The 18,453-nt window shown below is 42.3% G+C and overlaps 1 protein-coding gene across 1 annotated transcript in view; it reads right to left on the bottom strand.

Annotated features, from left to right (window-relative positions):
* cntn3b (contactin 3b) overlaps positions 1-5,685 on the bottom strand; it is a 122,851-nt gene extending 117,166 nt beyond the window's left edge. Inside the window, exon 1 of the mRNA XM_066663425.1 lies at positions 5,600-5,685. The gene's annotated coding sequence lies outside the window, so the exon portion shown is untranslated. The remainder of the gene's footprint in view (positions 1-5,599) is intronic.
* Positions 5,686-18,453: the final 12,768 nt, after the last annotated feature.

The following is an 18,453-nucleotide window of genomic DNA, read 5'->3' as shown; positions in this document are numbered from 1 at the left end:
CGCTCGTAAAAAGTCTGGAATAAAAGCAGAGGAGCAGCAGACGTCCTCGTCTTGGACGAGAGGACAAGAGGACGAGAGGATGCCTGTGATCAAACTGCATTCCCCACGTACACCAACCTCTTATCACTCCAGCAGTGTTTTTTTTTTCTTCTTCTTTTTTCTCTGCTTTCTTGCCCTTTCTATTCTTTTCTCCACACAGGGCTCCACAAAAGCAGAGCGCAGAATGAGAGAGATTCCTCGAGGCTTAGAGCCTGCTCTTTTTTTTCTTTTCGGTGCACACAAAATGTTTGGGTGAATCCCAGAGATAAGTGACAGGGCCAGGGGAGTAAGTGCTCTTAACAGAGAGGGGAGTGATCTGTTTCTCAACCCCATCATCACCACTACCCCACATCCCACAGTCCTCCAAACCAGCCTCCTCCCCCAAGAGAGAGAGAGGGAGCAAGGGAAAGAGAGAGAATGAGAGAGAACAAGAGAGCTATAGAGAGAAAGAGGAACAGAGAGTAGATGCCCATTACTGCTGGAAAATATATATAGTGTGTTAATCGTTACTGCCAGTGATGCAAAAATTATCCGACTCATTTTGTTGTCTGCAAATATGTGCCTCCAGTGAATTTTCAATATTAGACCCATATATCCTACACTGATATTTGAGAATGTATTTATTGTATAAGCAGAATGTTTAGTTGATGACATTATCAGCAGATATATACTAATTAATAATTAACTAACTAATTAATAGTATTAAATATAACCTTCAAGTAAATATGGCAAAGATGTAATAAAAACTCGGTTCTCTTTCTTCTCCATTCTCGTTTTCTAAGTTTTTTCTCAGTGCTCTTATTTCTCTGTGCTCGTTGTGTCTGTTTTGCATTTAACCTTATGCTCCCTCATAAACATGTGTCCAGTAATGTGATTGGACAGACATAGACAAGGGGGCGGGGCAATTCCTAAATGCGTGTCATCTATATAAGACACAACACAAATCAACTAATCTTCCATGACAGTCTCATGGCAGAATGCAAATTTTATTAGAAAAGGATTGCCAATATTGCACGATAACGGCATGCAGCTCTTCTGGTATTACTCCGCAAAATACATGTAACCTAGCAACAACACCCGACTGCGTGGGATGCCTAGCCTTTTTTTAATGGTTTCTGTTCATGCACCTTCTTTTGAACAAAATAAAGAGCTATGGTGCAGTGGACCGATTCTCTGCTTTCTGATGTGTATTGTAATTGTAATAAAATATAGGAAAATGTTATATGTGTGGTTTCTGTGATTGTTTCCAACTCAAAGTGCGTCTTTTCCTCCTTCTTTATCTGAAAATCTAAAAATAAATGGTGATAACAAGCTATGGTATAATTGCAATAATCCGCTGGAGGTGTGTGCTATAATATGAAATATTGCCGCTGATGTAACTGATCTTTAGGACTCAGCTTGTGGCCTCGTGCCAATGACCACAGCACACCACTGCCAATATCTCACGTTACAGAGTGTATTATTGCTTAAATGTACAGCCTTCTCTGCAGAATAGAAGCCCTTACTGCAGCAAAATGGGACAAACTCTATCACCCCCTCCATTGTTGTTGTTCTGGAAGCAGTCTAATTGTAGTATGTAGTTTCATCTATCACGCACCTCTAACACAGAGATAGACAAGAAAACCAGAAACAAGAAAGACACATAAAGCAGGTATAAATAACTTCTTAGAGAGATTGACAAGTGACAGATTAATGCCTTTAATCATGTAATCAGACGCACTATTCACGCAGCCTTGGTGCTGGAGGGGCGAGATGAAAAGGATGAGGGTCTGCAGGAGCCCCAGAGGAGAAGGGTTCAGCACTGGATGGGTGAGTTTTTAAACTGAATTCTGCACGCTACTGTTTCCCCATCCTTCTCACCTCTAATTTGACTGTGCTTGTTAGCTACAAAATGAGATGAGCCAAGCATCCCAGATGCACCTATAAATAAACATGAACACAAGAGACGGAGCCGTTCCCTGCTGAATAGCGCATGATGGGAGATGTGTGCTGTGTACAGAGCTAAACATTCCAGAGGCATCTTGCAACCCACCAACCCTCCCCTCCATCTCTCTCTCTCTCTCCCTTTGTTTCTCACTCACTCACTTTCATTCTCCCGTTTTTGAGTGTGTCTGGCTGAAACTCTCTCTCTCGCTCTGTGTCTTTTTTCTTTTACTTTACACCCCCCTCTCTCCCTGTCTTTCTTTCTTTTTATTTTTTGCTTTGCTCTCCTATCTCTCTGTTTCTCCCTCACTGTCTCACTATTTCGCTCTAAATCACTTCTTGCTTTCTAAGTATTTCTGCTTGTCACTCCATCCCACTCTTTCTTTCTTTGTATCTACCTTGCTTTCTCTCCATATTCCACTCTTTTTTTACTCCTCTCTCTCTGTCTCTCATTCACCATTCACTCTCCTTCCCTTTGTTTCTCACTCACTCTATTTCACTCTTTCAGTTTCTTCTCGGTGTCTGGCTGGAATTCTCTCTCTCTCTCTCTCTCTCTCTCTCTCTCTCTCTCTCTCTCTCTCTCCCCTTTCTGTTTCACTCACATCCATTGTGTTCTTTTTTTCTTTCTCCTCTCTCTCCCTTTCTCCCTGGAGCTGGAGTTCAGAGATACCAGGAGGCTGACAGTATTGATCCATCCTCTACGCCGGTATGAAGGTCTAAATCAGATTAAACAAAGCCAGGCTGGTCATATCTTTGACAAGGGTCACACCACAAAGTTTAGGAAGAAAAAAAAAAATAGAAAGAAAGAAAAAAGACAGCAGAGCCGACATGGGACATTGTATGATATCTATCCCCTCCACTACATTTCTGGCCATTCTTCTCCATCCAGGACTTTCCTCTGTCCTCCCTCCTCCCTCTCCTCCTCCTGCCTCTCTTTCCTCGCTCTGTCTCCCTTCTCATTTCCCTCTGCCCTGAGGGTGCGCTAAAACAGGAGCATTATAACACAGTTACGACGCGGACGTCCAGAGAGGCCTCTGGAGGAACTGAGGGGCTAATGAACTACGGGCAGCACCTGTCCAGACTTATTTTTAATGCCTTTTCTTCACACATACCTGGAAATGTGTGGCAAGTTGGAGTAAATATGAAGAAAGAGTGATGCCCGAGCCCTGAATTAACTTAATAGCAGTGAAAAGAGCTCAGACTTTAACGCCCGGAGGTCAGTAGGAAGCTAACTGTAGAGTTGATGATCAGAATGAGCCCAGACTTTAACCTGAATCGCTGCAATACACCTGCACTTGGCTCTAGATAATTAAAATGAGCCTGATGATAGCCCAAGATCACGAACATAATCCCAGGCTTCATCTCTGGATGACTTAAACGAGCCTGACTATGACTACAAAGCCCAAATAAGCCCTGACCTCAGCCTTCAGCCAATGGACAACCGACCAAAGCCTACACTTCACCCTTGAATCTGTAATGAGCCTTAATCTAGCCATGGGTGACCAAGAGTAGCCCAAAGCCCAGATGAGTGGAATAAGTCCAAGGAAATCTGCACCTCAGCCCTGGATCTGAAATGAGCTGGATCTTAGCACTAGCTGCTTCATATAAGCCAAGAGTTCATCCCGGAAGTGTGGAATAAGTCGGACTAAAGCCCTAGTTCAATGAAATAAGGCCTGACCTGGATAGCGGATATAAGCCCAGGCCTAGATAACTGAAATAAGCTTGGATTCCTTCCCTGGACATTGAAATAAGGCTGGACGTCATCCCTGGATACATTAAATAAGCCTGGCCTTCATTTCCGGATGACTAGAATAAGACTGGATGTCATCCGTGGGTCTGAATTGAGCAGGGGTTTCATCCCTGGGTAATATAAATAATGCGGACGTCATCTCTGTATATCTAACCCGACTCTAGGACTGAATAACCAAAATCAGCCCAGGTTTTACCCGTGATGTCTAAAATGAGCCTGACCGCTGGGAGACCTGAATTCCCCCATGGCTCAGTCTGACTGACCAGAATTAACCCGGACTTTAGCTCCAGATGACTGAAACGAGTGTCTGCATGACGACTAAATGTGTCCTGCCTCAGGGCTCCTGATTCAGCCCCTCTACCAGAGCATTAAAGTGGGGCAGTGAGGCATGAGAGGTGCTGCCTGGTGCCCTCACTTCCCAAAACCAGGCTCTAAAGCATTTATGCTCCAGATGGAAGCAGATGCGAATGGCTGAACTGTTCGGTCTATTCCTAAATATCACAAATCAGATAACAGCTGCCAATGAGGGAACAGAATTACTCACATTTATCTGTATAGGAACTATTCATCTGGATGATATTAATTACAATGCAGCACCATTTCCTGTACACATAAAGCCCTCAAAAAAAAAAAAAAGTAGACTACAGGCATGCGGAGGATTCAGCGACTATGGAAGCAGGTATCTCATATTAATGAGATCTTATCTCCTCAAAATCATTCATGTCTTTCTATTCCCGATTATTGATTACCTATCATCATTATCATAATTAAGACATAGTACCTTTTAATTGTATTTTTTACCCCAGAAAAACTAGGTTCAAGCTTGTGATTATGACTTGGTATCTCATAATTACGACATGATGCTACCTCAAAATTTTAAGGTCCTACTTACTACTGGAAAATACTGATGTTCACTCATATAATCTCATAATTATGACTATTATCTCAGCATATTTTATTATAAAATATATATAACAAAGTTATAATAAGCCTTAACTCATAACAGACTTATTACCTCATAGGTTTCACTTACTATCTAAAAACATTCAGGTCCGTTTACATAATTATGACCTGATATGTCGTGATCAAGTGCTCACAGCTCATCATTTTGTCTTACAATCTAAAAATATTGAAGTCCCATCTCATAATTATGAATTGCTATGAATTAATCTCTCAACATTATTAATATCTGAAACAACTGAGGTCCTGTTTTATAATTAATATTTTCCATCACATATTTAAGCCGTGTCCCTGAAGTGGATTAAGTGGAAAAGAAGATGATGATGATCACAAATTAATGACATGCTATTTTTTAAATGTTGAAGTCCTCACTTATGACTTATTAACTCATAATTGTGATTAACTTCAAATATTGATGCGCTGTCTCACAATTGTTTTTCTGAAACAAAATAATGGCCTCGTCTTTTCACATTACTTTGACAAGAAGTAAATATTAGAGGACACTACATCGATATTATGAGACAGCACCTTAATATTACAAAACAGCAGCTCATAATTATGCAATGCTATGTGTGAATGACAGTACTCTCCAAGGTACTGAATCTGGTCATCACGAGAAGGTAAGAGTGTGAGGAGATGCTAATCCTAATCCCATTTATTGAAACTTTCTCATCATTATGGCTTACCTCATGCCTGTATATGCACAGAGTTTTCAGCTTCCAGAAACTGATATGTTTCCACACCAAGCCACATCTCACCCTGAGTAAACCATCCATACCTCGGCCCCTCACCCCGAGCAGATCCACACTGGAGCTCCAGCCTGCCTCATTAGCAGCAGGACCCGGGGTCAGGGCAGTAAACTCGGACAGTGCTCCACTGCAGTGCACGAGTACAGAGATACAGCTCCGATGCTCTGATGCAACTTACCCAGGTTTATCAGCGGCGTCCACAGTCCTTCGCCTACGTTCTCTTCCTCTTCATCAATTAGGCGCGAGGACTCTCCCTCTTTATTAATAATAGTGTTTTTTTATTGTATTCTACCAACTCCACTTTAGGGCAGGAACGGAGCTCTGTTGCTGAGGTTCTCGCTCTTCTTCACCTCCTCTACCATCTCTCCACTCTCTCTCTCCTCCTCTTTCTCTCTCTGAGCCTCGAGGACGCGCCTGGAGCCAAGATCCCGCGCCACGCGGAGATCCGAGCCCTAAACACAATCGCAAAAAAAAATCCCTCTCCGCGAGCTCCGTGTTCAGGGAAAAGTCCAGGGATCACGCCGCGCTCTCAGTGCTTCGGAGCCGGGGAGAGAGCAGCAGGACGCACCGTGCCTCGGAGTAGAGCGAACTGGAGGGTAGTGCGCCCTCCTTCTCACTCTCTCTCTCTCTCTATCTCCCACTCTCTCTCGATCTATCTCCCTCCCTACCTCCCTCTTTCTCTGTTTGTGTGGGTACTCTCTCTCGCTCTCTCTCTCTCTCTCTGTCACACACAGCGAGAGAGAGAGAGAGAGAGAGAGAACTGTAGTTGACATGCCTCTTTGAATTGGTAACTTTAGAGGAAAGTGTAAAACACGCCTTTACGTTTAAATCAATGCAATTCCATGTGGTCCTCTTGGATTTTGAAGCATGTTCACTGGTCAGTTCACCACGGAATGTTAATAGTGTTAAGGGAGTTACTTGTGGTCACTATAACTATGTGGTCATAATATATAACTATATATATATGATAGGAGTTGGTGGTTTGGACAGAGAGAGAGAGAGAGAGAGAGAGAGAGAGAGAGAGAGACCCGTAGGCGATACAGACACATGTCACACGACGCCAGTGAGCTGAAGGTCTGTTCTTCTCCAGCTGGTTAGCATGGAGGTGTTTATTCCCCGTTTTCAGCCTATATTCCCCCCCCCCATAGGGAGCAGGTGAGTCTAGGTCAGAATGTGGCTAAAGCAGGGGTCACTGATTTATCACTGTGCTGGTGGTCTGTATCTCATTAAAAGGAGCAGGACGACCTGACCTCTACCCTGTGCTACCCGTGGAGCTATGGGGCTCGTTCCTTTTCTCAGACGTCCTCACTGACGGGTGTAAATCAGACTTCGGCACACATGCAGTGAAGGGACTGATCCGTTGCAGGCTGCCCAGCTGGCAAAACAGCACCCCCTACTGTTCACACTGAGCACTGCCCTAAATAAAGCCATCGGTACTTAAACTGCCATTTCAATCCCATCCTTCCACAAGAACATAATCACATGGCCTGGGCTTTAAAGGGCCCGTATTTAGTGTGCGGACATTGCTGATAGCTTGCAAATGAATATATAATAACTACATTCCCTTTTTTGGTGTCAGAGAAACCAATGCATTGTTGCACCTCCACCGACTCAGCCAACACTTTTAACTCCATAGTTACAGAGCAGCCAGTCAGAACAGAGATCATTTACATATATAGAAGTAAATAGCACAGTGGAAAAATGGTCCTATACAACAGAACTGAATGACTGCAGGACATAACACTACACTGGCATTATGGTGGGGGTGTAGACAGGGCAGTGCATAAAAAAAGGTAAGATATAGGCCCTTTAATGAAGGCCCACTGTGGTGTCTGATCCCCTCATACCAGCGCAACACACACTAACACACATCAGTGCTTCACTGAGAATGGTCCTCCACCCATTGGTCTTGTGTGAAAGTATGCGGAGCAACAAATTGACTACAATCTAATTGCAGAACTACAAAGTGCTGCATCCACCTAGACCAGGGGTCGGCAACCTTTACCACTCAAAGAGCCATTTGGACCCGTTTCACACTGTAAAGAAAACACTGGGAGCCACAAAATCCTTTTGAAATTTTAAATGAAATAACACTCCGCCATACAGGGTTTTTTGCCTTTGTGCTATGTATAAACAAACTATACTGTGTTACATTTATGAAATCAACGAACAACTGCAGAGAAAATGAAATAACATTTCTGCATGCAACAAAACATTTTTAACTCAGAAAAAAAGATGTTGGGTTGACGGTTAAGTAAAATACTCAATGTCTATTTGAGTCCTTGTAGTAATGAAAAAAAAACGCAGAACTTAAATTGTCCACTGGCAGCAAACAAAAATGCTGTCCTCTCTCTGCGTGCCGTCATTATTTTACTGGCGCCGTGCAGTCAGCGGTCAAAAAGTACAAGAAACCGCACACTGGCCGGTGTCGCACATTGGAAGTTGTGACATGTATTAAGAGCGACAAAATATTTTAAATATTAAAATATTTTAGATGTTAAAAGATCGCCATAATCTTCATAGAATTACATTTTGAAAATGAATGAACTAAAATAAAATACACTTTAATTAAATACTCAGTAATTATTTTCAAAAGCTGAGCTGCATCAGAGGGATCAAAGAGCCGTAGGTTGCCGACCCCTGACCTAGACATATGTCAGCAGTCAATAGGTGACAGAAAACTCACAACACATCAGCTGAGCGGCACCTCAGCCATGACGGAGGGGGACAGTGCGGTTCCTTCACTCCCACCACTCCCCATTGTCCTGACCATCGAGGGAATCGAACCAACAACCTTTCAGTCTTAAGCCCTCTTCTCTAACCACAGTCAGGAGGTCAGAAATGACCACAGTGGAAGATTTAGCTGGACGTCAATGTCCCACCCTGACTCTTTTTCAGGAAATGGCTCTGGATCGTTTATGACCTCAGAGAGTCAAGGCATGGTACACTGTCTGTTCAGACAGAATCACATTGCCACAGATCGGATATGGATCAGATTTCAGTACCACATTTGAAAGTGGCCCAAATCTGATTTTAAAAAGTCTAATTAAATTATTGGTGCACACAGACACACAAATGACACTTTGTCACAAGAAACAAACTGGATTTAAGTCAGTTTTACCTGCTGTGTGAACGTAGCTATTAAGATTATAATGTACTTAACGCACTGAGAGGTTCTGTTGCATCCTATATATAGACATTTGGTGTACAAATACAGGTCAGAATGACTTTTATGATTGGTCCAGAACTATTGAAGATTAGGTCAAGCCTTGGACTCCACATATACAGAAGATGGAGGCTACTTTTAATGTGAGTATGGTTGAATATACAAATGTAATATTTCCTTCTCATTTGCAATATGTGTCTCCATTTTCCATTTATTGCAGAATTGATTGTAGCCATTTTGTGCTCCACTGCTGGTGAGTTACACCACTTTCTACTGTGATGCAACATGGACCTAATACTCCTTCCACTTCACTCCCTAGACCATTTTTAACACTGGCCAAGTAATTAGCAACCCCACAATATCTGCTTAGATGTGTTTCACTACTAAACCTAAAGCAGGACAAGACGCACCATTAAAAAAAGGGAGCAGCAAGCGCAAGAGTTTGTAAAATCTGCAAAAAATGCATTCACAGGGAGGATGGGAAGGCCTCAGGGGCTGGGCCTCTCTTTGACCTCATGTCAAAACATGGTGTACTCTCCAAGAAACAGGCCAAGAGATGGTGCACACACCGGAAAAAAAAAGAGCAAAAAGGGGCCTGAAAAGTGTGTGCTGAATAATTCCTTGTATTTGGCAGCCCTAGCTCTGTGTCCTGAGGAACTCTCCGATTCCATAGTCCGGGGAAGCAATCATTTTCCAGGTCATCGCCATGTCAGCGGCTCCTTGAAACAACACAGAGACCACGGTGCACTTCGATAGTCGACGTAATCAAATGTTCAAATTAGCTGGAGGCTAACTCTTCCAATGCTTCTCCTAAACAAAGCAAGATAATGTAAGACCTAAAAACACGTACAGACAGATAATAATATGAAGTCTGCATGGGGAAGGGATAAAAAGCTTTCAGCTGGGTTTGGATGGTGACATCAATTGAATATCATCACTGTCGCCACAAAGTCTTATCTCTATTTCAGTCGTTGTTGAGGGTTTGACATTTGGAGATCTCCATGACCATCTGCTCACCCAACATTTCTTCTGAAGTGAAGTTTTAGTTCCCCTTTAAAGTTGTGACAGCTTATACTTTTTTGGGAATGTTTAACACCCGACATTGGACCATTTCTGCCATTTCTGTGCGGAATTAGAATTAGAATTAGAATCACTTTGTTGGCCACTGTGCTGCACACAGAGGAATTGGTTCTCTGCATTTAACCCAATCTGTGCAGTGAAACACACATTTACACACACACTAGTGAACACTAGGGCTTAGTGAGCACACATGCTCACCCGGTGAGCAGTTAGGGGTTAGGTGCCTTGCTCAAGGGCACTTCAGTCATGACCTGCCCGCTCTGGGGATCGTTCTGGATCACAAACACCCTCTCACTCATCATCATGTGGATGGAGCTCCACAGTCCATACAGATGCAGTGGGGAATGTAGGCATAGCCGTCATGAGTAGCCACACATGGCGATGATGGAAAATAAATAAATAAAACATCAATAAATTAAATGTTTTTGATCACTGTAACTGTAAGAAAAAATGCTGATACACTGTAAAATATGTCTGTGAATTTTGTGGTGGAAAACTGTAACATCATGACAGTAAATGACTGTAAACTCTAAAAAGGTTGAAAACTCTGTAACAGTGAAATACCGTAAATACTTACATCAGCCAAAATACACATTTTTACATCTCTTTACTAAAAATACATTATTTCACTGTTAAACAGACAAACTAGAAGGGGTGGTACAAGTTCCCAAGGACTGGGAGGAGCTGAGACTCATTAGGGAGCTCCCAGCATGCTTTGCTTCTCAATATTTTCTGTGATTTTGAGAGTTTCTTTGGTTTTTTCTGTCTTTGAGACTTACTGATTTTGGGTTGCATCGGGGTGATCACTGTGTGTGTTTGTGTTTCTGTGCATATTATGTCGAGACATGTGTTGGTCAGGAAAGTTCACCATCAGCCTGTGTTCCGCGTGTGGCTCCCAGACCCCGAACATTTCTTTAGTCCTTTCAGCAATATCTCCTTTTAAGGGCTGAGTACATGATGCAGTTTGGCTGTATCTAAATATGGCTATATCTCAGTCTCCTTTCTCTAATTTGTCACACAATTTACATGTTAATTTTATAGCAAAACAATGTTTCTTTGTTATTTTTATGTAAATACCATGTTTACAGTGTATATCTGTTTTTTTAACAGAAATGTACTGTAAACAAAACAGTCCTTAAAATTTATGATTGCCAAAAACGTGACCGTATATTTTACGGTGAAATTCTGGCAACCACAGCTGCCAGTATTTTACCGTAAATTTTACAGATTTTTTTTTTTTACAGTGTAGTTTTAGAAGAGCATCAGAGCATCAGTCAAATAGCACATGTGTAACATTAAAGCACTAAGAGAATTAGTAAAAGCAGGCAGGGACATTAAAACACACACCAAATAAACCACAATTCACTCACAATGCAGTGAAATTGTTGCATTATTTTTATTTTTTTTGGGGGGGGCATGGGTTAAAATGTGGGTTTGCTCTGGGTATCCCTCAAGCGTGAACCACCCCTGCATAGAGGGGCCTTATACTCATCTAGCCAAATCCTGGCTTTGAGCTGAGTGCAACCAGTGCCCCTAGTGGCCTGTGCCCTTGGTGCCAATAAAATTATAGAATAATGTAGTGTATTTGTTTTTGTTTTTTTTCTTATTAGAACATATATGGCCTCTCGCCTTTGGACTACCTTCTAATTCCCTACAATTACCTGGTGTTTAGAGATTTTTTCAATCTATGTTACTGCTTAAACATGTGGCCCTTAAGTGTAATGTAATTGGCTTTCTTGTTACTTACTATCATTTTCTCTCAGATAATTGCCTACAACTTTTATAGTCTGTACCTGACTCTTACCTAACTTCAGGTACTGTAGAAGAAAGCCTGGCCAATTAAAGCAATTATAACTTATTCCCAGCCTTTCAAACATCACACACATGTGTGCAGTTGTGTGAAAATGCATACTTGCAGCATCCTTGTTCTTGACCTCACATATTTATACCTCACCCTACCTGAGGTAGCTCTCAGAACAACGTTTTATCTGCCGTTGCAGAGAGAGGAGAAGAGAAAAATGGCATCAAACAGAATTTGATCCTCTTATTCGGTGGGTATCCTGCTGGGGTTTTGGAACTTCAAAAGCAAGGCAGGTGAAGAGCCTTGCGGTTCATCTCCATCTTCAGGAGGTCAAGATGAATCCAAGGGCGTCCCGCTACAACCGTTACTTCTGCTTCCCATGCAGCTCTGGCTTCCAGACGTTCTTCTCCAGGTCCGTTCAGAGACAAATGTGTGGTAATCAGTTTCCAGGCGTTTCTCTCCATTGTGGCCCCCTCACTCTCTGGAGATGACTCTTATTCTGAGCTGCCTACATCCTGAGAAATATCCATCTCACTCCAGGCTGAATGACGTCTTTATAGCGATACGGCTGTGTATTTCAAAGCTGTTCATTTTCCAGCACCGCAATGCATTCGTTACACAAGTGGTAATTCCGACGCCCTCGATCTTGTCAAAGTGTCTCCATGCGTGCTTTGTGTGGGTTTCGGTTTGAGTGACGTTTAGTCCAAAGCGCTTCAATACACGCTTAGCTTCAGCCCAAAATAGTTTCTTTGAGCCACGTTCTTCAGACTGATGTGGGATTAGTTTTCTCTGGTCATAGAACTCCAGTTCTTTAGGCATACAAGGAAAAGCTGGAGCCGTTTCTTCTACTCAAATACACTAGATGTTCAACAGTCTGTGAACATCCCTTATTAGTGACTTGGGCTTCTTTAAGATTCACCTACTGTGGACAAAGGCATGCGATTCTGCAGACAGTCTTGTATAGGATAATCCCTATAGAAAAGTAAATACTGCAGCAGAGGAGGGAGTTAGCCGCATTGTTCTTGGATTTGATTTGCGTCATATAGTTCTTACTTTTGTTCTTTGAGCTGTACATATGCATTCTCATTATCATATATGATTTAACTAAGATGGCGTGTATGCATATTACAGTCATATGGTTGAATAAGTGATGTCTCATACTATGGATTACCACAGCTGCTCAGGGTGCTACTTAGCCATGGCAGCCAACTGAGGGACCCTCAATTCACTGCCACATCTTGGCACTACTTGGCAGCTAGCTACCTGCTCTCTCTACTGCTGTCTGCCATGCTTGCTGAGCCCATTTTCAAAGCAGCTACTTTGCAATGTTGTTGCATGCTAGCTGTCTGCTAACACAACGTCTTCTTCAATGTGCCCGTCGACAGAGGGAGTCTATTTTTACTGCCACTAATCAACCCTCCTTTGTGGCTAGCTGCCTGCTATCACTGTTATTATCAGCCTTCATAAACTACCAAATGAGGCCATCTGTATTCATTGATGCTGCTTGGTGGCTAGCTGCCTGCTATCAGTGCTGCTATCTGTAGCGCCAGCAGACTGAGGGATCTTGGAGCCTGTTTTCATCGCAGCGGTTTAGCACTACCCAACAGCTAACTACCTGCTTTCAATACAGCTATTGTGCTGTTCTGCATACCCTGTACTGTTGTACTTTTTCGGTTGTTTAAGTTTTGGTGCTCTTAGTTCTGTGTACTACTATTGTACGCAATGTGTGTTCTTGAAAAGTACTAACTGGTATTATACACAAAATGAAATATAAAAATAAAATAGTTCATTAGAGCTTCACATGGGACCCAGCCCACTTTTTGTTATCTATCATTGAAAACCTAAAAACTAAGGTTACTCTGGTTAGCAACACTCACATTATGGTCTGATGTTGTAGATATATAAAGAATTATAACTTTCTATAGTTATCTTTTTTATATCTTTAAATTTATTATAGAAGTATTAGTAATATAGTGTTCCTATATGATTTTCTATGTGAGTAGTTATATTGTCAATACAAATAAAACCATTTGTGTTAAATATCAACCAATGATATCAGTCAAACAATCTATCAGACAGTCATTACTTTTAAGGCATTGTCAGCTTGACTCACTTCCTAATGCTCTACCTCTCTGAAGTCTCCAGCCCTTAACTAACTAAACAGATGATGTTAATCAAGATCTTCAGGGGCTTCTACATATTAGAAGAAGGGGTGTTGCCAGTCAGTTCATCAGAAAAGGGATTGTGGGAAAGTGTATCATTACCAAAATGACTCCTGCAATCAATAAAGGCAAGATTCCGAGGCCTTTGTGAAAGTAATTATAGATATTTGTAAATGGCTTGAAAGAGTAGACGCTGGTATTTTTCTTCAGCAGACAAACATCTTCATGGCAGTGAATGTGGAGTCACTGAGCGGTGATGAACCCTGAGTGAACTCACATAGGGGTGCAGTTCTTTATGTTTGTAATACTGTAATTAAGTGGGTCTTTAAATAATGTATTCAGAAGGAAAATATTAAGACACAGTAAACACACAGAACGTCCTATTTATGACATTTTAGTTTCACTTAATGCGGGTTATTATGCAAAAGCATATTCAAAGACTATAGTTCTTTTGTTGCTCTGCATACTTCAGAAACCACATTCACTCTATTCTTCGAGGCTCAGGACCACCTCCGGACCGCCACAGAGCAGGTATGAATTGGTGGTGGATCATTCTCAGCGCTGCAGTGACACTGACGTGGTGGTGGTGTGTTAGTGTGTGTTGTGCTGGTGTGAGTGGATCAGACACAGCAGTGCTACTGGAGTTTTTAAACCCTGTGTCCACTCTCTGTCCACTCTGTGAGACACTCCTCCCTCGTTGGTCCACCTTGTAGATGTAAAGTCAGAGACAGTAGCCCATCTGTCGCTGCACAGTGTGTGTCGGTCGTCCTCTAGTCCTTCATCAGTGACACAGGACGCTGTCGGCTGGATGTGTTTGGTCGCTGGAATGTTCTCAATCCAGCAGTGACACTAAGGGATCTACAAACTCCAGTAGCACCGCTGTGTCTGATCCACATATACCAGCACAACTTACACCAATTCAGGAGGTAATTTCAAAATGGTGGATGTTCACAACTCAGCTGGCGAATCAACTGAGTGCTAAATATTTCACTGTGATTTTTTGGCACTGTACGCTTTGACCCACACGAGCCAAACATGTTGAGAGCAACACACACACACACACACACACACACACACACACACACACACACACACATGCCAGGAACCAACACGTATCAACACAAACACACAGAGGAGATGCAAATGCCCCCACCCCCCTCCCTCACGGCTGGGCTGCGTTACGGTTGACTGGATGTCTCGTCTTTCAGGGGTTTCTCATTGGGAGGCTTTCTCTCAGCCCACTGGTGCTAATTAAAAAGAGAAAGATCTTCCTGGCAAAGCCCTGACCTGCTACACTGCATTCTCACCAATTAGCCGCTCTCTCCCAGAGTCACTTTCTCCCAGCTTTTCCAGGCAGTGACTTTTCGGAGAGAGTTGATGTGAGGTCTACTGCTGATGCGAATGCTGCTAATGCTGTGAACGCAGGGTCTGGATGACTCCCCCTGTGACAAGCCGAGTGAAGATCAAGTGTTTCTTAACTTACTCCTCACTGTTTAGTCGCCTGCCGCCGGTTTTAAGGCAATGTGCAAGCTGTCAGATGAGTAATAACTTTTTCCGCCGGTTGCCATGAAACGTCTTCATCTCTACGGCTTGCTGCACTAAATGAAGTCTTCGCGTTTGCCTTTGCTCAGGGACGGATTCATAAATCCTCTTCCCCTGGGCAAGAATCTCTGCAGGGATTCATCCCCAAGACACAGAAAGGGAAGCACACACTTTACCTGCTTGATTTCCGACTTTATGTTTATAGACATTCCAGATTAAAGTGAATTAATCTAGTTTAAGACAGACCCATGGTGGATGCAGATGCTCAGCTGCACACACAGAAATTCTATAATCTCTGTTGAGAAGTATGCATTAAAGTATGCATTACACAGCAGTGGCACATGAGCCTAAGTTCACCCGGCTTCATTCTAAGCATCAGCAATAGCTGCTCCACGAGCCAAAACACCAAGGCTCTGAATAAAATGGTTTGAAAAATTGATATATTGTGATCTTTCAATTCTTCCTCTGGAGAAAATGGCAAATATGCATTTGGATTGTTTCATTCTGTATGTTTTCTGTGTCCAATGTCCAATAATATGATCAGATTTTTTATTACTCAAAAAGTGTTTGGTTGTTTTTAATTGATAAATCACTTTTTGGCAACATGTTGTGTACAGCGGGTGGATCTCCAGCCAACCACCCAGAAGAGTGAAGATGTATTTACTACTTTACCACCTGCTATATACAACCTTCTGATGAGCACCCGAACACAGCATTAGTAACAAAGAAATCTGCAATGCCTCCTGCTCCACATTCAGCTCATGTAGTGAGCTATGATGTTTACTACAGAAGTATGAGTGTATTGTTGGAGAATTTAGTGCCCTCAAATCATGTTCAAATTTGATTTTAGGATTTGGACACTCTGAGAAACACTTAGACACACTTAGTACTGCTCTAAAATGTAATAGGGAGCCATTTTGTACACAGCCCAAGAGAACCCTAAGGCTCATTATATTAAAAGTCAAAGTTTAATTAGACTCACCTCTAACCATCACTTTAAAACATAACATTTTCAGTTAAAAATTAAAAATAATAATACTATTAGAATTACAAGAAGGGGCGGCACGGTGGCGCAGCAGGTAGTGTCGCAGTCACACAGCTCCAGGGGCCTGGAGGTTGTGGGTTCGATTCCCGCTCCGGGTGACTGTCTGTGAGGAGTTGGTGTGTTCTCCCCGTGTCCGCGTGGGTTTCCTCCGGGTGCTCCGGTTTCCTCCCACAGTCCAAAAACACACGTTGCAGGTGGATTGGCGACTCGAAAGTGTCCGTAGGTGTGAGTGTGTGAGTGAATGTGTGTGTGTCTGTGTTGCCCTGTGAAGGACTGGCGCCCCCTCCAGGGTGTATTCCCGCCTTGCGCCCGATGATTCCAGGTAGGCTCTGGACACCCCGCGACCCTAAATTGGATAAGCGGTTACAGATAATGGATGGATGAATTACAAGAAAATGCGGTTTACATCCATGTGCCTTGTTTCTAATTTCATTTGCCTCATTTACAAAATGCTCTAAAAAAGTGATACTTGATAGGTAGTTTTGCTTATCAATCAAACTGATGATGGCACGGAAATCTGACTAGTTGGTGATACATGGTGGGACTGAACACTTTGTCGACGCAATGCTAAGGTGTGTTCACAGTGTGTGTGTGTGTGTGTGTGTGTGTATATATATCATCGCTGTCCAATAAAAACATGCATCTCTATTTTTGTTGATTTTTAGTTTACTACATCATTTGAAAACAGCAGCTGTCTTTCACACTGTGAGACACTTTACATTCACTTCCATTAAAAGTTAAGAAGGATTTTTCCTTCACCTGTTAAGTTGCTATTTTGGGAAATACATATTTTAAATTGGAGAGTAACGATAAATTGATTCTGCTGTGTTGTGGTAAAGTTGTTTTGTTGTTTCACACAGTGATTTGAGTTTGGTCTGTAGATGTAATGTAATGCTGAGACCGGCTACTGTTTTAACTCTCTATTTAGCTTCATAGGATCATTTGGACAAAGCAGTTTCACTTTGTCTGGTAGCAAAAATATGTTTATACTCAAAATATCACCCCCCTCCTACCTGACAATTACATTCACCCATTTGTTAATTGTACTCTGGCACAGGCCATAGGGGACTGACCAACTAATTGTATTGCCTGTTTTCCCCTCCACATATCAAAATAATTTTGGACAGATGACGTGGACCTGGACAGAACTATATAGGTGGCATCCCCAGCATTGGCGTATGGAGAAATGGAACTGCAATCTCCGGAGTCACTGAGCTATAGATATGGAATACGTTGAAGTGGAGGTTGTGATCCACAACAAATCATCTAACAACACTAGCTGACCATCTATTCTTGTGACTAAATGATCCTCACAGAAATGTTCCAATGTCAAATGGAAGACCTTCCCAGAAAAGCAGAGGCTGTCACTGCATTAAATGCAAACTAAAATGTTGGTAATACCAAAACAAATATAATAAAACATCAGGAGAGCTAATGCTATCATGGTGAAATGCATCAGATCTTCACAGGAATATTCCAAAACCTGCTCTGAATACTTCTCAGAAGAGCTGTTTCTGCAGCAAATGTTTGTCTATGTAGTTTGTCCATGGCCCCCAGGCACACACCCAGGTGGTGATCCCTGCACTTGGATAGAAGAAAGTAAACATATGGTTACAGTAACAAGATCTTTAAGCTCTCAAGTTTTGCATAAAAGAAGTCCATCTTATTTCCCTTTGAAAGTCAGAGCTGTCGATATGTCGTCTGCTTCTCTGAGCTGCTCAAGTTTTCCATTGTCTGAAAATGAGGATGATTCTTGGGTAGAGAGAAGACTCCTCTTCTTGACTGAGCGCAGATAACTTTCCACAACAGTTACTTAATGCTCTGAGCTACTTTTCAACCCAGAGCTTCCCTCCACATCTGCAGATAAAACGGCCTTTGAATTGAACATGAAAAGTGTAGATAGAAATATATGTCTTTAAGTTCTTCCGCACTGAGAACTGCAACTGCATACTCTAGCTACAGTGCAGTACTCCCTGGCTTTTATGGATCCATAGTGCATTGTCAATTTGAAGAGGACACTAAATCTGGTCATAAATGGTTTCTTCAAATGTTCCCAGATTGATGGACAGGACAGGATTGATGCTTGGGTACACAGGAAAGATTTTCAAAAACATGTAAATGCATAGTCTGAAGATTTCCCGCACAGGTCAGTACCAGATCGGCTTTGATTTCATGACACTTGCTTATTTATAGTGTGTCTAACATAGTCCAGGATGCTTCCTTCCTCAAGGGGCTC

This window comes from Hoplias malabaricus, chromosome 3 (assembly GCF_029633855.1).
Source record: "Hoplias malabaricus isolate fHopMal1 chromosome 3, fHopMal1.hap1, whole genome shotgun sequence".
In the NCBI taxonomy this organism is placed as follows: Eukaryota; Metazoa; Chordata; class Actinopteri; order Characiformes; family Erythrinidae; genus Hoplias; species Hoplias malabaricus.
This window is presented reverse-complemented; position numbering and strand designations above follow the sequence as displayed.